General features: G+C 35.9%; 1 protein-coding gene across 3 annotated transcripts in view; it reads left to right on the forward strand.

Moving 5' to 3' along the window:
* The window catches only part of jar (Myosin heavy chain 95F jaguar), a 396,549-nt gene that overhangs the window by 217,458 nt on the left and 162,226 nt on the right, over positions 1–16,865 (forward strand). The gene's annotated exons all lie outside the window — the stretch shown is intronic.

Below are 16,865 nucleotides of genomic sequence, written 5' to 3' on the forward strand. Positions count from 1 at the left end.
CAAAACTATACAATAAGTACTGATTGGAATGACCTGAAAATTTGCATGGATATTCCTGAAGCAATGGACGTTTCTTTCGCAAAAGAAAAAAAAGTGCAAGTAGTGAAAAATGTGCAAGTAGATGATGCTGTACTTGGCCAGCAGTATAATCTATTTTGTGCAACCACATCATTTCGGCACTTCCACAGCAACAGTGTGTGGATAGAACTTCTATCAAGATGCACATTGCAATACCAGCAAAGCAGCTGCTGAAGACACATTTTGACAGGATGCACCTTAACCCTTGCAACTTCTGGCTGTGGGGGTACCTCAAAATGTTATAAACAGTGGTCAGATTGCAAACTTTGGTGAATTGTAATCTCCAGCACATTCCCTATATGTTAGAAGTTCCTCATTCCTCAGGAATATGAACGGGGGAGCGTTTGGTTTAATAAAGCTGAATTGCAAGCACATCCACATTATGACCATGGCATACTCCAATTCTGCTGTTGAACAAGAATTTTTGTGCTTTCAGCCTCATAGCCAGAACACGCGGTGGACAACATACACGCATTGCCATAAAAATTTGTGAACCAAGAAATAATTGTGGGATCAAAACGAAAGTTGGCCTGAAGGTACATGTCGGGCAGATATGCAAATGATTAGAAATGCAGCGTGATTGCGCATTGCGTAATGCCACTAGAGGGCTTTGAACTTCGTTCTCCTTGGAGTATAAAACAGGTAAGCAGAGCTTGCTGGAGTGTATTTAGTCATTTGCAAAGGAAATGCTGAGGTAGACATGCCGTTATGCCGCCATCGAAGACCATATGAGCAGTTGTCAGAGTTCGATAGGGGAAGAATCATCGGGATGATGGAAGCTGGGTGGTCAGCTCGGCAAGTAGCTCGTCAACTAGGCCGTTCTGATTTTACTGTGAGGAGGTGTTGGGACCAGTGGACAGAAGAGACGTCATTTACACGACGACCAGGTTCAGGACGCCCTCGACAGACCAGTCGTCGAGAAGACCGTCACATCATCCGAAACGCACGCGTAGAGCCAACTGCCTCATTGGCCGCTATCCAGACACAGGCAGCAGCTTCACTACGGGCCCCTGTGTCTTCCCGAACCATCGCAAGGCGCCTGGCTGAAGGACATCTGGTATCGAGGCGCCCATTACGTGTGCTGCCAATGACACCCACCCACCAACGCCTCCGTTTGGAGTGGTGTCGAGCACGACGGGATTGGACTGCAACGGAATGGAACCAGGTCATCTTCAGCGACGAATCGAGATTCAACTTGAGCAGTGATGACAATCGTGTTCGTGTGTGGAGGCCCTGTGGTGAACGCTTCAATCCTGCCTTCGCTTTACAGCGACACACCGCTCCCACAGCTGGTGTCATGGTATGGGGTGCCATTGCTTACGATACACGGTCACCGCTAATATTGATCCATGGCACAATGACAGCCCAGCGGTACATCCATAACATCCTTCAGCCACATGTGTTGCCACTCATGGCAGGGCTCCCAGGAGCCATTTTTCAACAAGACAATGCTAGGCCACACACAGCAAGGATGTCACAAGACTGCCTCTGCCACATTACCACCCTTCCCTGGCCTGTTCTATCCCTAGATTTGTCACCAATCGAGCATATCTGGGATCATTTGGGACGGCAAGTTGGACACCCTACGAGGTTGGTCGATCTAGAGGCGCGTTTACAGCAACTGTGGAACGAGATGTCTCAGGACATCATACAGAACTTGTATGCCTCAATGCCCGCTCGTATCGCATCGAGCATTCGCGCTAGAGGGGGTCCAACAGAGTACTAAAACTTCTGTTCATCTGTACTTTTTTCTGCAATAAATGATCCTTTTTCTTGGATTTTCTAATCACTTACTTATATCAACATAGTACTTACATGTGTAAAATTTAGTTTCATTTTGACGACTTCTTCTGGGTGCGCAAATTTTTATGGCAATGAGTGTATTTAACATTTTTTGAGTAAGTTGTAGTTATTTGTTCAATTACTTCATTTTTTTTGTGATGTTTCCGTGAATTATGGACTCGTGCAATGCTATAATTAAGTTATAATTTTACCATGACTGGCTATCATTTCCATTCTGCGAGCAAATTTCTCACATTTTGGATGATGTCATTAATTTTACATTTTTAAGTATTTTTTCCCCTTTATCAAATAAAATTGAATTTTTTCAGGAATATTCATGTCAATTTTCAAGTCATTCTGACAATCGCTCTTTTTTTACAGTGTTTTGAAATCAGAACCTTAGTTATAATCACCCTGTATATCGTAAATCATTGCTAATTAATCTGCATTATTTATGCTTCATTAAATACATTATATTCACCTAATTTTTATTACTTTTGCAAAATAGCTTCCTAATTACGTATACTGAAAGTAAATGGAGAAAAACCTTTATATATTATATGATTAATAATAACATTAAAAGAATTTTCAAACACACAGTAATCCATTGAGTTAAGCAAAAAATAATTAAATTGCAAAAGTTGGATTTTGTTAAAATGTAATAAATATTTATTGATTAATTAGCATGGGAATAGTGTTAATTAAAATTAATAACCATTTTATTTTAGTTAATTATTGGAAGTTTGAATGATTTTTCAGAAATTTTATTGTTTTTAATGTTAATACTATTTAAAACAAAAAAACCGGTTTAAACCAAAAAAACCTGGTTTAAACCAAAAAAACACGGTTTTTTTGGTTTTTTTACCAACCCTGTCTCCAGGCCCCCTTCACCGAAGCCCTATCAGCCTGCTGGCAGGGTCACCATTAGGGGCGGCACATGAGGCTTCACACCCGGGCGGCAAGTAAGCTCAAGCTGCCCCTGCTTTCCATTACAATTTTTGTGTGGTTACTTGCAATTGCGTGCCGTATACATACAAAAATTAACTTTTATACAGTCCCCCGTGTGCCCAAAACTTAATTAGGATTTTGTTGCCCGTTCTCTCTTGATTTCAAAAAAAAAAATCCATCTTTCTAAGGCCAGGATTACAATATTGAATTACACAACTTGAAAATGCAACCAATAGTCTTATTGGTTGTATTTTTAAGTTTTATAAAATATCTTTTATCAAACTTCTGTAGTGTAATTCCAGCCTTAGGTGGGGATTACACTATAAAAGTTTTGTAAAAGCTCTTTGATAAAATAAAAATTCAACCAATAAGATCACCGGTTGCGTTTACTTGAATGTAACCGATTCGCTTATTGGTTGAATTTTTCAAGTTTTATGAAAGGTCTTTTATCAAACTTTTATAGTGTAATCTCAGCCTAAGTGCAATTCATTGAGATATTCAAATTCGAAAAACGGAGGAAATTTTGGAAAAAACAGCGTTAAATACAAGTGAAATGGTTTTTCCCACATTTAGAGCTGTTTTCCTAACTTCTCTTCATTTTCAAATATCTCAGTGAATTTTGCACTTAGAAACATAAAATGTTTTTTGTTGGCAAAAGGAGAGACGGAAACATCTTTCTCATTGGATTTTGCAGCACACTGGGTCTACATAAAAAGTTTATTTTTCTATGTATTGGGAAATTTAAGACATTTTGACTAACTGCACATTATTTGAAAAAAAAATTGTAATTGACAGTAGGTTTCTAAAGTCAACGGTTGCAGAGATAGCTGGTGTGGAAACAATTTAGGACAGCCTGTATAGCTTGATGTAGAGAGAATCTGACATTATATCTAGACCTGATGCGGTTCTACAGTTGACGTGTGAACCATTGCGTTTTTACCAACTACATATTCCTATGATCCCGAACATTATATCATTTCTTTGAACGTCTTTCCCATTTATGATCTTCCAATTTTACAATACTTTTATGAATTTCAAGTCTGTCCAATTTCTAAAAACGAGCATCGACTGTATCTCAAAAAACTGTCCTTTCTCCATCCTGCAACGTAATTTAATTCAAATAAAATGCAAAAATATTTTTTTTCCTCAAGATTTAGTCACAACAGAAATGTTTGAAATAAAGCAATTTATTGTAATTGGTTAAAAAAATAATTAAAATTCATATACCAAACTTTTCATCCATATTCTGCTATTTATTTAATTTATCGTTGAATCCAATTAAATTAATATATTTTTAAAATGTCTGCTTTGCTTGGTTGAATTTCGGGCAGGAAATATACTTTAGTTTTCCTGTGAGATTTTCTATTTGTAATAAATTTATTTTTTTATCAATTTTAGTTGCAGAAGAGATTGATTTGCATATAAATATAATGAGAACAGAGAGAAGTATTTCTACCCCTATTTCTCTTATAATGCTTGGAAATTCTTCCATCAAGTGGTAAAAAAATTACATATTATATCTATAGCTAATATTTCAATAGCTACCTTCTTTCATTTATCAGCTTTTCTTATTCTGTAATATTTGAATTAGCTGTTACACATTTTTACAGCACACCAACAAATCTCTCAGGACACGCCAGATGAAAAACTTTGATGTATAAGTAATGTTCTATTTCTGTGCGCCAAGTATGCAATGTGTTAACACTTTATGTTTGCCAGATAAAAGTGGCAAATAGACTTCTATTTCACAGTTGTGTCACTGTTTTGTAATAGCATCATTTTGTATAAGTGAATATTTTTGGTGGTTAAAACACGGTAGAGAAACAAAATATATTTAAAATACTGTATAATAAAATATTTATTAGCATAAAAAACATTTTTTTTATAGAAAAAATAATTTCATTCATTTTGCTTGATATTGTTTATCAATTATATAAATTAGAACTGAAATAACATAGATGGAAGAAAAAAAATCTTCAATATTAATAATAATAATTAATAATAATAATAATAATTAATAATGATAATAATAATTAACAATAATAATAAAAATATAAGTCAGAAAAAACTTATTTACCACAAATATATGAGTTGATATAGTTACAGGAATGAAATTATCACGAATCTATCAGAAAAATTTAATTCCATTATTTTTTTCTAGTCCAGTATAAGTCCATGAAATTACATAAGTTACACAAGACTCTTGAATATGAAGACACACACTGTATAAGCATTGGATGCTAGAGGCTACTTAAGCACACCCTGTAACTGCAGCTATTGTCACAGCTCCTACATGCAAGGCAAAACATGAAAAAAAGCATTCTTCAGCATACCTTCCACCAGTATTTAGTGGTAACACAGTTATTTCGCTCTCTCTGTCCAGGCCATGGAAGAGGCAGCTAAAGATTGATTTCAGCTAGCTTTCACGGCAGACAAAACCTACAAAACATTAAAAATAAATTTGCCAAGAAAATGCTCAGCTTTTCCCACCCATAGGCGTAGAGTTATTGGGAGGGCTCAAACCTAATATATTTCCATAGATTACTATGGAGATGGTGGCAAATGTTGGGGTGGGACTGAGGCCAACAGGGCTGGACATAAGTTTAAGCCTATGCCCCACTCCACAATCAATATTTGTTGAATTTCTGATGGTATTTAATAGGTATCTATTGAAATACTTTAGAACCACCAATATTTTCAATAACTTTACCCCCATATATGGGGAGGTGAATAAATACATTCTGTAACATTAAAACGATTTCGGATCATTCGATAATTTTTCTCCCACCACGGTCGTTTTCTGTACACAAGGGCTAATTAGACCGGAACTTACAGATTCCGAACGCCAGGCTTGTTTTTTTATACACATCGAGAGGTTGGTGCACTAACCCCTCGATGGGGGAACTCCCTGTGGTAGCAAATTTTTTTGCTGCGGTCAAGTCGCTTTCAGATTTCAGAGACATGAACACTATTACACGAGTACCATAAAAATTACATTAACTGTGACAACTGTACCAGAATTAACCAATGCTTATGAAACTGAACTCCTCCTTTCTTTCTCACTCCCAGGATTTGTCTGTTCTCTTCAAAATAAATTCAGTTTTGTGAAATAAAACTGGATAAATATCTTGTAAAATATTGACAATAATAAACTATGTATGTACAAGCATAACATTCTGCTTAACTTTGTTTAACTCGTACCCATATTCATATAAAAACTTCTCTGTTACACAAGGTTGAAATTTAAACCAATATTTTGCTTCAAGGAAACATTTTTCTGGATTTTATGCCGAAGTGAACTCTGAAAGTTATCTGTTCTCAGCTAGACTTGAACCCACACCCTCTTGCATACTGGGTAAGCAGGCTACCATCTACACCACTAAAGATATGACCCTGCTTTCCTTATTTAAGACACTGTGGCATGAGGCGCTGAAGTTGAGGCATTTTTAGCCTTCAGCAAATTGGCTCCAAGTTGGACGGTAGAGATAGATAGCTTTTTCTAGGGAACATATCAAGGAAACATATTTTCCCGATATTATGCCATGGTGATCTCAGAAAGAAACGTCATCTGGTCTCTGCCGGGACTCTGACTTAAGCCCTCTTGCGTCATGGGCAAAAGTGCATGAAATAAGGAAGGCAGGGTTGTGTCTCCAGTGGGATAGATGGTAGTATGCTTGTGTGCCCACAGTATGCAAGAGGGCCTAGGTTAAAGTCTCAGCGGAGACCAGATGACTTTACTTTCCGAGTTTACCTCTGCATAAAATCTAGAATAATATCTGTTTCCTTGATATGTTGGGCTGAGAAAATGCGGTCTATCTCTAATATTTTGTTCGACTGTGTTTTGTTCGACAATTTTCAATTGAAAGTGATTTTTATGCTAAACAATGTCGTAATTTTTATACTAAATTTTTCAAAATATATTTCATGAAACCAAAATTAATGTAGATGCTGAACCAACATTTGCTTAGCAAGCCACCAAAATAATGTTTTCAAAAATATAAGCACAGCTGAAGCAGGAAGTACCAACTTTTTTCAAAAACTTAATAGTAGGCCTACTTATGAATATTCAAGTTTTTTTTTTTTTAACTGAGCACAACTCAGGTCTATTGCCAGAGGCAATTTACTACCTAGTGAGTTGTGCCGGAAGTGTAAGTGTGTGTGTACCAGGGTTGGTAAAAAAAACCGGTTTTTTCGAAAAAAAACAAAAAACCAGGGTTTTTTGGTTTAAACCAGGTTTTTTTGGTTTAAACCAGGTTTTTTTGTTTTAAATAGTATTAACATTAAAAACAATAAAATTTCTGAAAAATCATTCAAACTTCTAATAATTAATTAAAATAAAATGTTTATTAATATAATTAACACTATTCCCATATTTAATTAATCAATAAATATTTCTTATATTTTAACAAAAACCAACTTTTGCAATTTAATTATTTTTTGCTTAACTCAATGGATTACTTCGTGTTTGAAAATTCTTTTAATGTTGTTATTAATCATAATATAAAGATGTTTTCTCCAGTTACTTTCAGTATGCTTAATTAGGAAGCTATTTTGCAAAAACTATAATAAAAATTAGGTGAATATAATGTATTTAATGAAGCATAAACAATGCAGATTAATTAGCAATGTTTTACGATATACAGGGTGATTATAACTAAGGTTCTGATTTCAAAACTCTGTAAAAAAAAAAAAGAACGATTGTGAGAATGACTTGAAAATTGACATGAATATTCCTGAAGAAATATAATTTTATGAAGTAAAGGGAGAAAAAAAATACTTAAAAATGTAAAATTAATGACATCATCCAACACATGGGAAATTTGCATGCAGAATGGAAACAATAGCCAGTCATGGCAAAGTAACTTAATTATAACATTACACGATTTCATAATTCATGGAACATCACAAAAAGTGAAGTAATTGAACAAATAACTACAACTTACTCAAGAAATGTTAAATATGTTGTCCACTGTGTTCTGGCTATGAGGTGAAAGCACAAAAATTCTTGTTTAACAACAGATCAGAATATGCCATGGTCATGATGTGGATGCACTTGCAGTTCACCTTTATTAAACCAAACACGCCCCCACGTTAATATTCCAGAGGAACTTCTAACATATAGGGGATGCGCTGAAGCTTGCAATTCACCAAAGTTTGCAATCGAACCACTGTTCATAACATTTTGAGGTACCCCCACAGCCATAAGTTACTAGGGTTAAGGTCAAATAAACTGATGGCTGGCCAGGTGTCGTGCAATCCTGTTATTGTCAAAATGGGTCTTCAGCAGCTGCTTTGCTGGTATTGCAATGTGCATCTTGATAGAAGTTCTATCCACACACTGATGCTGTGGAAATGCCGAAATGATGTGGCTGCATACAATAGATTATACTGCTGGCCAAGTACAGCATCATCTACTTGCACATTTTTCTTTCGCCAAAGAAAATTCCATTGCTTCAGGAGTATCCATGCAAATTTCCAAGTCATTCTGACCAGTACTTATTATATAGTTTTTGAATTAAAACTTTAATTATAATCACCCTATATATAGCTGATTATTTTTCATAAATCTGTTACTACTATACAGTAGAACCTTGATTAACTGGGCTTAAATGAAAGTATAAAAAAAAAACTGTTGAATATTAAGGATGGGTGATATACAGTGTGAGATGTGCTACTTCTTATGGGAAAGAAAATGAAAATGTCTGTGAGGTAATGTAACTACTAGTGTGTACACTGGTCTTTGTCCTTTAGGGACAGCTGGTGTCTTTATTGGATTATAGGATCACCTGCCCCTAGCATGATGGTATCACTACCAGGGGCGGTCTTAGGGCAGTGCGACCGGTGCAATTGCACCGGGCACTAAATGAGAAGGGAGAAAAATGGGAAAATGATTTCTACCCGCTCTAGGAGGAGCGCCAAATCCAAGGTGAAAGGGCAGAAAAAAATTCGACATGATATGTTATGATATAAAATATCGCTGTTCCTTTGAACGTATCGAAACGAAAAGATTGAAACAAAAAAGTTTTTTTTCAATTAGGGGAAGTCAGGGACATAAAAAGGTCCCGCTCGGGCAGAGATTTTGTCTCGAACCGCCCCTAAGTGTAACGTGTGTGTGGACTTGAAAATTGTAACAAACCATACATACACAACTGAACATCTTTTCAGAGTTTCATGGATCTTGTTCCAGATACTCGGTTAGTAACTGTAAAGCTTCCTATGAGGCTCCTAGACAGTATCTCTGGTAAGGTGTGACCACAATGGAACTTTAAAAGGACATATTTTTGCTTTCAAGAAACTAATGAGAACGTATGTTGGAAGTTCAATTTGAGTTTTTTAAACAGCTTTGTAAACCCGATTCTACAATCATGGACCCCCCCCCCCCATTCTGTTTTTTAAACTAAAAAAATGTGAGGTGCAAAATATATATTGGTTTATTCCATTGGGATCGTTGTCCAAAAATATGCTTCACAACATTATTTTACACCTTGATAAGGTACTAGGTGGAAGAGAATTGCGCGTTATCATTGAGATTAAAGCAGAAGTCCCGGAGGTTAGAAAAAAAATCTAGAGGGAAAAATAACCCCTTCTCAGTGCCGTTTTAACACATGGACTCACCCGGGCGCTGCCCGGGATCCTCAAAAGTAGAGGGGCCCTCACGAAAATGAGATCTAGTTAAAATTATCTAGAATTTACTAGGCAGGGCCTCAGAAAAACCACTTGGCTAGGGGGCCCCATGATGCTCTTAAGATGGCCCTGCCCCTTCCCCAGGTCCGTAGCATGCTTTCTCGGGGACAGACTTTTCTTGAAATGGTTATGCTCAGAAAAAGGAGTTACAAGTGCCCCCCCCTCCCATTCCGCTCGGGTCACCGTCCAAGTGGCTTTGGAATAGTTACGGGCCTGCTCAAGTTGCAGAGCACGGTGCTTTAGCTAGTGTTTGCCTGCCCCTTCCGTTTCTTAGTACTGGGTCTGAAAGGGATAATTTTAAATGAAGTTCACATGAGTTTTATAAATATGAAAGTAATCATACGAAAATATCACTTTCATTTAACCACTTTTATTATCAGTTTAACCATTACGCGTGAAACTATACTTATTTTACCATAAAATTCAATTAAAATAAGTATGAAGAAGATAGATCCTTTGTTATGAGTACCCTGCATAAATGTGTGACGTTTTTTAATGTTTTCAAATCAAACAAGTTGGGTTTTTATACTTGATTACAAGTTAAATGGTGGTAACCCCATTGTAGGAAGAAAGCTTTTCCGACTTCTTCGTCCCTTAATATCCAACCGGGGGGGGGGGGTGATGGGGACGATCACCACACACACCGAGTCTGATAATATGGTAGAATGAATATGTCCTGTATTTTATGGGACAGTAATGACTAGCAAACAATTGCCTCCTCCGACACATCACTTTGGATCCGCACCTGGGGGGGGGGGGGGGCTGACTACTGTTTTTGCACCGGGCGCAACTAGGTCTAAGACCGGCCCTGATCACTACTGTTGCTGCTGCTTTGTGAAAGGAAAAAGAAACCCTGTGAGATAATACACCACTACATTTCGATGTATGATACAATCCTTATTCATGAATTTGGTAAAGATATATATATATATAGAGCGCATCAGAATGTAGCTAAAGGTTAGAAAATGTGGTAAGAATGAGAAATTTTGGCTTCTGTATATAACTTTAAATTACTGAGATACTTCATATGAAAAATATATATATATTCAGGCCACTTTTATGACACTTTTTGAAAAAAAACCACTTACACCATCTTATGCCATTTAAAGATATACCATCAAAATATACCCCAAGAATATAAAATGTGATAAAAATGAAAAATTTTGGCTAATAATGAACCAATATGATATTTTTCAAGGAAAAAATTATATTTAGGCCACTTTTATTGGACTTTTTGAAAAAAACCACTTGGTTTAAACCTTAAATCATGGTTTAAACCAAACAACCCTGGTGTGTACCGAACAGTGCGTATCTATAGTTAGTTTCAGGTTAAATTTGCAGTGAAGAGGAAGCTACGAGGGAACCGCATCACTCGTTGCTATGATAACGAAAGCCTGTTAACCTATGTATCGATGCGCGGCCTCAGTAAGGTATGGCTGATTCTCGCCAATCTCGCAGAAAAAAATATTTTTTACGTATAACGTAATGCTAGTACAAAAAATTGCAGTCAGTTAGTAACAATTAGCTAATAGAAAAAAAAGCCATCGTCGATACTTTCAGAAATTAAAGTGCGGTTTTTGAAAAAAAAAATCTTTTTTTTTTTTTAATTGAAAAGTATCTTAGTAACTCCTATTAACCCGGTTTTCACGTTTGAATTTGAAAATAGCCCTAAATAATAATAATAAAAATGATAAGGAAAAATTTCGAATTCTTTTACTCACTTTTCTTGCCGAAATTTCCGTCGCTCACCTACCCGAACGCATGTACGTCGATGCCACTTGTTATCACTACAGTTTTAGTCATTTTTTACAGATTCCCATTCTATGGAATCCTCACTTGAAGTTGTAGAACTATCGGATTCTCTATTACTTATTAATTGTTGCTCCAACATGTGTTCTATCGGGCCATCTGCAATCCAAAATTCTTTCCTTTTCAATAACATGCTTTATGCATTATTGCCAAAAAGAACGGAGAACGTTTTAGCGTGTTTCTATCTCTGGTGAAATGAAAGATACAACTGTCACAGAAGGCAAAATACACTGCAAGCCTAAACCATTGTGGGTCTCTCTCTCTCTTGCTTATTTATATTTATCTGGAGAGACACCGAAGGGGCATCTGGAGGAACAGCCTCTGCTGTGGGGGAGAAGATGGCGTGTTGGTGTGGGGGCAAAAGAGACATTACTTATGTCAACACACTCCGTTATCGGCTATTGGAATTCAGAAACCACCCCTATCCTACGAACACGGCAGGAAATAGATAATTTAAAAAAAAGGGGGGGGTGCCTGGAACCGTAACCTACACTTATAAAGAGAGCCTCTCACAACGGTATCGGCGCTGTCGTGAAAGAGGGACACTTCCTGTAATCTATGAGTGAATATCTGAATTCGTTGGAGGCTATTTTCTGGAGAAAAAAAAAACTGATTGAATATTCGTCTGGGTGTGTAGGCCTATAACTACAGGCAAAACTGAATGAAAAATTGTATCTATTGGAAAATTCAACAAAATGACGATATAATATATATATAATTGTGCAACCAAAAAAAAAAAAAAAAACACTACAGTGATATTGGCGGGGAAAATTTCTTGGAAATCGCGCCAAAGTGTTCTTGAGTTCACCATGGATTTTTGATAATGGTAACCAATATTTTTTCCAATTTAAAAATTTTAAACGAATATACATTGGTTCAAAACGGTATTTTTTCATTATCTTTTTCGAAATCATAAAAAAAATTGAAATACTCAATTACTCAATATTGAAATAAAAAATTGAAACCTCCGATGTATGGGAACTATATTTTGCGGCGAAGGAATACACTCTCTACCTTTCTCTTCACTGCAAAGTTAACCCAAAACAAACTATAGTGTTGTGTATGATTTTTCAGTGCTGTCATCTATATCTCAGAAGTGAAGTTAGTGATTTGTAGTGACTGAATATTTGTACTGTTTGTAGGACTGCTGCTCTCTGTGGTGAGACTTTATTCTTCAAGTTGTATCCTGAAATTTGAGTAGGTTCCTAATTTATATTAAAGTATGGGAGTTTATAAAAGCTCCATAAAATTCAATCTTTATTTGTGGCCTCACAAAACTGTTTCAATCAATATTGAAATGTTATACTTATTGTATTGAAATGTTATACTTATTGTATTAAAATGTTATACTTATTGTATTGAAATGTTATACTTATTGTATTGAAAGTTATACACCTGCCTGTAGTTGCTCATATAAGTTACAAACAAATTATTTTTTTAAAAATATATATTGTATAAAATTGAAATAAATTTCTTTGTTAGTTTCGCTTAAGGAACCTATGTTTGGTCTTTTTATGTCAAGGTTTTATGAAATACATGTAAAAACATAGACTAGGATTTATACAGTTCCTGCCTACAGGATTGTATTTTAAAAAAAACGTATTTTAACATAGCACGGGCACAACATGAATGTGAGTTTTCAACCCAGCAATGTTTCTTTCATGATATCCCTGTAAAAACCAGCTGCACAAATCACACTTAGAGCTTAACCTTTCAATGCATGAACCTTATATACATTAAAAGTACTACATATATATTATGAATTATACAAACTTACCATTTTTTTAACCACATTTGCACCATGGTAGTTTAACATTAGTTTCAAGAGATTAGAACACATAATGGCATATTTTTATGTTAATCAAGTAGAATAATCTCTTATTGCAGGATTATGGATAATTGTGATTAGTCTAAAACAAGTTTAGTGTAATTCACAACTTCGGACTAGTTTATAACTGATTATATGGAAAAGTTATCAATCACATTTCTAATTGTTTAAATTTATTTAGAATTACAACTTTCATTCAAAATAATAAAATATAAAAACAATGAAATCCTAATTTAATGATATTCAAAGATTGAGGAAAAAGTGCTTATTATTGTACACAATTTATTGTTATCGATGAAATACAGGGTGGGCAAAAAGTTTGTAGAAACTTCATAGATGAATAAAAACCAGAAAAATAACCGAAATAAAAAACAGTTTGCAGGGTTATCGCTAGGTCACAGGAATTTTTTTTAACAGAAAAAAAAACAGCCGATAGGTGGCACTGATGTACACAAGTGAAAGAAAAGATACGAAAATAACAAACAGAATGCCTCCAAATCATTTATTACAGCAGTATGTGTTCCAGATGACCACCACCATAGGGGATAACACATTGCAGGCGAGTCATAAATCTAGTAACGGCAGAGTGCAGCAGGTCCACATACATGGTTTACAATGGTGAAGTGGTAGTGGATTGGGAGCGCAAGTTCTTATAACTGTTCTCATTTGAATATTTCCATCACAGTCGCTCGTACCAGTGCCATCTATTGGCCGTTTTTTAAGTTTTATTCCTATCATAAAAAAAATTCCTGTGACCTAGCAATGCTAATCCTGCAAACCATTTTTTATTTCTGTTATTTTTCCAATTTTTATGCATTTTTAAAGTTTCTACAGACTTTTTGCCCATTCTGTATTAGGCTCAGGTGGGTCAAAACAAACATTGCCTTCATGAAGGGATCCAATTTTAACTTTAAATAATATCAATTCTCATTTCATTACAATGTCAGATAGAAATGACTCTTCATATCAAAATAATGTTCCTGCCTATTCGATTAATAATAACCCTCAATCTATGATTTTTTTCTGAAATAAGTTATCAGATGTAATATTCGAAACTTCAACATATGTCTTGAGGTAAAAATTATTCTAACATTATCATTTCAATGATCTGAGTGTGCTTCCAAATGATGTGGTTTCTCATTTGACTCAACTTTTTGATGACTGCATTAAACAATCTGTTTTTACTGACAATTTAAAAATTGCAAATTTTAATCCAGTTTATAAATCAAGAGATCCAAACGATTTCAACAACTATAGAGCTATATCTGTTCTTCCTAAATTTTTGAAAGTGTTTGAGAGCATCATAAAAAACTGAGTGTTTGACTTCTTCAACAAAACAAAATTCTTCTTTGATAATCAACATGGGTTTCTACCTGAAAAAAATACTGAAACAGTATTATTAACTTTTACTCAATTTGTCTATGAAAATATTGATAAATCCCACAAAGAAATAGCCATATTCTGGGATATAAGAAAAGCATTTGATACAATAAATCACAATATTCTCCTTTCAAAAATGTACTGTAACACTGTAAATATATAATGACTATGTGGCGTACCGATCTGAAGAAAGATAGCAATGCGTGAGACTGTTTGTTAGAAAAGGATTATGACGTCATGCAGACTGACTTTATTTTTTTGTATTCGGTTCTTTTGCCAATATGCTAATTTTTACAGTGTGGTTGCAAAGTATATAAGAGAACTAATCCTCTATTTTTCACTCACTTGATTTTTGTTTTTGTACTAGCGCTGGTCTTGTTATTCAACAAATAATTTTTAACATTTTTAATAATTTACAACTATTTAATTAATTTTTTTGTTAATGAAATTTATGTTCTTAGTTTGAATAAAAAACCTTCTAAATATTAAAAATTATGGAGTCGTAGAGTGCTGCATTTTCGCCTCAACTATAATACCCCCATCTAAAATTCTCTTTCATAATGCTGACATTTTAAGTTTGCCAGCTATACTTAAAGTAGCAATTACTCTGTACAAAAACAATACCATTTGCTCATGCGCACTACATTAAATCCATGTAGATCAAATTGTATTTACTCTATGCCACATGCACACAAAGATATTTTACAAAAACACTTTATTTTCATTGCACCAAGGTTTTTCAATTCAATACCCTATGAATAAGCAAATAATTTCTAATCTACCTCATTTCAAAAGAAAGCTTAAAGAATATCTTCATACAATAAATGATACTGAAATTAATTTTCACATAGTTCTGTTACTGCACAACCCATTAATATACACTGAAGAGCCAAAAAAACTGGTAAAACGGGCTAATATCGTGTAGGGCCCCCGAACCCGCAGAAGTGCCGCAACACGACATGCCATGGACTCGACCAATGTCTGAAGTAGTGCTGGAGGTAATTGACAATATGAATCCTGCAGGGTGGTCCATAAATCCGTAGGAGTAAGAGGGGGTGGAGATCTCTTCTGAACAGCACGTTGCAAGGCATCCCAGATATGTTCAATAATGTTCATGTCTGGGGATTTAGGTGGCCAGTGGAAGTGTCTAAAGTCAGAAGAGTGTTCCTGGAGCCACTTTGTAGCAATTCTGGACGAGTAGGGTGTCACATTGTCCTGCTGAAATTGTCCAAGTCCGTCGGAATGCACAATGGACATGAATCGGTGCAGGTGATCAGACAGGATGCTTACGTACCTGTCAGAGTCGTATCTAGACGTATCAGGGGTCCCATATCACACCAACTGCACACGCCCCATACCATCACAGAGCCTCCACCAGCTTGAACAGTCCCCTGTAGACATGTAGGGTCCATGGATTCATGAGGTTGTCTCCATGCCTGTACACGTCCATCAGCTCGAAGCAATTGGAACCAGAGACTCATCAGACCGGGCAATGTGTTTCCAGTCCTCAACAGTCCAATGTCAGTGTTGTCAGGCCCAGGCGAGGCGTAAAGCTTTGTGTCGTGCAGTCATCAAGGGTACACGAGTGGGCCTTCGGCTCCGAAAGCCCATATCGATGATGTCTCGTTGAATGGTTTCGCACGCTGACACTTGTTGATGGCCCAGCATTGAAATCTGCAGCAATTTGTGGAAGGGTTGCACGCCTGTCACGTTTTAAGGATTCTCGTCAGTCGTCGTTGGTCCCGTTCTTGCATGATCTTTTTCCGACCACAGCGATGTCGTAGATTTAATTTTTTACCGGATTCCCGATATTCACGGTAGACTCGTGAAATGTTCGTACGTGAAAATCCAAATTTCATCGCTACCTTGGAGATGCTATGTCCCATCTCTCGTGCGCCGACTATAACACCACGTTCAAAGTCACTTAAATCTTGATAACCTGCCATTGTAGCAGCAGTAACCGATCTAACAACTATGCCAGACACTTGTTGTGTTATATAGGCGTTGCCGACCGCAGTGCCTTACTCTGATTGGTTCCATACCTCTTTATTTGCATACGCATGCCTGGACCAGTTTTTTTGGCTCTTCAGTTTACCTTTTAATGTCTATTTGAAGTACCACTCCGAAAGCCAGTCACAATATGTACATGTATATGCACATATATTTTTTCCCCCTTTTTTTTTACTTCAATATAGTAGACATTGTACATATTTTATTTCATGATACTTTGTACTACTAATTAAGCCTTTTTTGTATTATGATTATTTGTGTGATTTGAATTTATATTTTTTCCCATCAAAAGTTTGTATCAGTGTTTAATTATCTCATGATTATAACCCCAATATTGGCAGCCATT

This window comes from Pholcus phalangioides, unplaced genomic scaffold, assembly GCF_987345545.1.
Source record: "Pholcus phalangioides strain wild (caught in Gottingen) unplaced genomic scaffold, Ppha-v1.0 ptg000011l_1, whole genome shotgun sequence".
NCBI lineage: Eukaryota > Metazoa > Arthropoda > Arachnida > Araneae > Pholcidae > Pholcus > Pholcus phalangioides.